The sequence below is a fragment of the Gavialis gangeticus genome, unplaced genomic scaffold (assembly GCF_001723915.1).
Source record: "Gavialis gangeticus isolate Ggan-Ray unplaced genomic scaffold, GavGan_comp1, whole genome shotgun sequence".
Lineage (NCBI taxonomy): Eukaryota > Metazoa > Chordata > Crocodylia > Gavialidae > Gavialis > Gavialis gangeticus.
In genome coordinates this window covers 4,812,341-4,816,411 of record NW_017729029.1, presented here as the reverse complement: position 1 = coordinate 4,816,411, position 4,071 = coordinate 4,812,341, and the positions used below count along the sequence as shown (strand labels likewise).

Below are 4,071 nucleotides of genomic sequence, written 5' to 3'. Positions count from 1 at the left end.
GGGGAGCCTGGTTTAAGCTTTAAGCAATCCCATCAGGGAGCAGAAATGATGTATGGCCATAGGTGACCAATGAATAACAGGCAGGCATGATCCAACCATACCATTTGCGCACTGTTGATAGCCTCAAATTCATGCGCATAACCACTGTGACAAACAACCACTAACCACAGATAAATGTGAAAAGATCAGTCTGTTTTGGTATTTCATGAACAGAAAAAAGGAACTTTTTTATTGAATGAATTACAATTGTGCATATTTCCCCTAGTTCTGTTCACAAAAAATGAAGCAGACATCTGCACACGGTGCATACGCATCCATAGATCATAATGCAGCTAGTAGAAGTAAATTATCGTTACCTGCTTTGACACTCGCCCTTGACAATATGAGGTTGTTGGAGAATGGGAGGCTTTTCTCTCAAAATCAAACGACCTTGCACAGATAAAATTTCAAATTGCTTTGGGGTAGAAGGCAGAACAGCTGCCACGGCCGCCCTTTTCTGGTAAATGAGGACAGATCGGACTGTTTGCCAGAACAGAGGGTGAGTGAGCACAGGTCTGTTTTACAATGTTTGCAGGGAAGGGATGTTTATAGAATGGTGCCACTTTATGTCAGTTCTTACTCAGGTGAACTGCCAGCAATGTCAATGGATGTTTGCTTTAGCATGGGCTTGCAAGATAGCCCTGTCTGGGATTACAGCCAAGGACCTGCCATCAGAATGTGGCCCCCCAAAGGTTCTCGCTTTGGTCCTAGGGCATTTTCAGTACATAAACCTAAAAAAAACCCCAAAAAACTAATGGGCTCAAACTGTGCTCTCATTTCTTGGGTTACAATGGGGTTTGTTCCCATGCCACTAGCAGAAGAGTTTGGCTCAAGGTACAAGTATTAAATATTTATCAGATGAGTTCCTTGTCTTTTTTATTAGCTTTGTGCCAGTGTTTTCAAGTGTAGAAGGAAACACATAGATTCTGGTTTTTCGAAGTTTTCATAAAAAAGCAGCACTCGAGCCCAGAAGAGAGTCACAAACTAATTGCAAAAATCAAGGCAAAAATAACATCTCTATTTGAAAAATAATATCTCTAAGAATGTTTATGACTGGGGGGATGGCTCAGAGTAGTTGCAAACTGCCTTTTTGTGCCCCGTTTACAAGGGTTAATTTCATAGCTACACTTTATATGCACACTTAAGAGAGAGAAGAAATATCCATGTCGGTGGGTCTAATTTATAAGTGGTTAGATCAGGCGTGGCAAAGATAAGGCCAGCAAGCCAGACCCAGTCCATGGACCCATGTCATTCAGCCCACTGGGCTTCTGGGTTAAATACAGACAGTCAAAATGCCCGAGGCTGAATCGATTCAATCTTTGCAGGTCAGTCTAACCTGCATAGATTGAACTGATAGACAAGAGAACAGACATTCACTTTTGATTCCAGAAAAGCAGCCACGTGCCTGAAGTGCTCCAGGCCAGATGCCAGTGGGTGCTAGAGCATGCCTCCCTACTCAGCTGAAGCAGAGAGCTTGGGCCAAAGCCAGCCTGCCCACCCTGTAAGGGGAGGTGTGCCAGGGAGGTGCAAAGCACCCTGGGATGCTGGGAGACTGTGAGTTAACTTAAATCTGGAAGGGATCTGGGACAGAAGTTCAGTAAACTGATTTAACCTAAATCAGTTAAGTCTGATGCTACATCCATTCAGGTTTATCTTACACCAGTTTCAGCTATTTTGAAAGCAGTTTATGTGCACTGAACTCCTGTTGCGTTACAGATTGGAACCAGTTTCCAGTCATTTATACTGTTTTGTGTAATTGCTGTTCCTAGCCCCCAAAGAAACAAGAATTCAGGGGTTAGGTGGGGTGAGCAGGGGGGTGGGGGATGGGCAAGACTTGCCACCCAATTCTAGATTATAGAGCCTGATTACAGGTGCATTTCAGCAGCAGTAAGGCAGGCAATGGCTATGTTAATCTCCGTGCCTCCCTATGTCTACACCAGGCCACTGATCCTGCCCCCGGATCAGTGCCAAGAGGCCAAGAGGGTTTCCTGTCCCTGACTTAAATAATTGTTTTCTAGGGAAAGCCTCAATTTGAGGCAAAGGTCTGTATCCTTCACAACCCCTTGCAATCAGCAGACCACATGCTTTTTTAAAGCAAATTCAGTTTCTCTGAACTCAGAGTTCTGCCTACGTATATAAATGGCAGTTTGGTCCTGTGGATTTGAAGCACAGTGACTGCATATAGGACTTGGCCCCTTTTTTCCTTAACCAGAACAGAAATTTACAGTTGCTATATGTCATTTACAACAGCTGCCTTCTATGTGAAATCAGTCCACTTGTACCTTTTAATCATGTATGATCTCCTGTAAGAGAAAGTCCATCTGTGCTTCAGAATTACCCTTTGGTTATCATTCTTGGCTTTAGGCCCTGATTCAGAAAAAACATTTAAGCATGTGCTTAAGTCTGTCTCTATTCAGCAAAGAACGTAAGGGTTGCTTAGCTTCAAGCATGCACATAAGTACTTTGCTGAGCTGGGATCGCTTTGCCAAACTGTGGATGAAAGTCTTCTAGTGATTGTATTAGCAATCTGTAACATATAACTCCAGGTTGTCACAGGTGTGGAATATAATTTTTTCGACTGTGTTGTGCTCTCATATTTTTTGGAGAATAAAAGCATGGCCTAAAACTGTAAATATTGGAGCAAACATTCCCATGTCATCTGTTGCTAATTTACAGTTGAATCAATTCATTTTGATCCAAAAAAAGCAGAGCAGTTTTTAGTCTCACAAAACCACTGAAAAATTATACTTGCTATCATAAGCAAAGGAATTGCAGGACATGTGTTTCCCCCCAACTGTTTTATTTCACTAAGAGTATTTAGTGCTCTGCCAACTTCTTCCTCTGAGGCCAATGCAAATGTGTTCTCCTGCTTTTCATATAAAGCTGAAAAGTGAACTCTGGTTATGTAACTCACTAAGTATTCTTTCAGATACCAGTACTAGCTGGGAGGCTTTCTTCTTCAATGGCTTGATATAACATGCATCTTACAAACTAGTCTCCCTCTAAACCAATAAATACTTCTGTGAATAATGTGGTTAACTAAACATAACTTTTTTATCTAAAATCATGTGGGGACTCTCAGAAGGCGGAGCAAAACACAAAATAAAACTACTGGTATCTGATATCTTAACCTTTGGGTGGACAGTTTATGACAGCTATTCAGCCACTCAACCATCAACTGTAGTTAGATTGAAACATGAATCCTTCCACGTACCTGCCACCCCCAACACACGTTACATTAGATAAGTTGCTTCCTTTCTGTAATATTTGATACTTTGGGTTTATTTGGTTCATTTGTCTGTCTCCATAATAGGAAACGGTTGTTTAATGGAAAGGAAAAGGTATAGATAAAACAAACGAACTTACCCAAATCTCTCCCTGCTCCGGGAAGTTATTCAGTCCTCAGATAATGACTCTCCCCACTTGCTGCTTGTCAAAAGTAACACAACAGATGGCCTCAGAAAGGGAGCAGCTTTGTCTGATTTTTATCATCGCTTTTATAAACATTTTTGGCCCCTGCCTATAGAACACATTCAATGTAGTATAATCAGGTTCACAAGTAGCGCATAAGAGTCTAAATATTGGGCTCAACAATTTGATGAATTATGAAGCGTTGCACAGCAAGAGGTTTTAGACATAGGCACAGTAAAAATCCTGACTAATTTCATTGCCAGACCTAAAGAAGAGCTGAAGTCTGTGTAACGAGTGAGGTCATTCCACACTGTAACTTAATCTCAGGCCAGTCTGGCACTACTCTTGCATAGCTTAGCCATCATTGGCCGTTCACAATCCCCTGTCAGATGGTTCCATTTATACTGTTTTTCGCCTGTGGTCCTCAAAGAATTGAAGCACAGGACTGCTGAAAATCTCTGCATAGGATAGATCTTAGCTCTGTCCATACTTCACCCTGAAAACTTGCAGACTGAATAAACCTAAGTGTGAAAATGATATTTATAAAAAGCAAGTAAGCTATATAGATAATAATAATATAACATTTTAAATGTCAAGGAGGGAATCTGGGGAGAAACAGTA

General features: G+C 41.4%; 1 protein-coding gene across 1 annotated transcript in view; it reads right to left on the bottom strand.

Annotated features, from left to right (window-relative positions):
* The window catches only part of LPAR4 (lysophosphatidic acid receptor 4), an 84,262-nt gene extending 80,539 nt beyond the window's left edge, over positions 1–3,723 (bottom strand). The window contains exon 1 of the mRNA XM_019521141.1: positions 3,406–3,723. The gene's annotated coding sequence lies outside the window, so the exon portion shown is untranslated. The remainder of the gene's footprint in view (positions 1–3,405) is intronic.
* Positions 3,724–4,071: the final 348 nt, after the last annotated feature.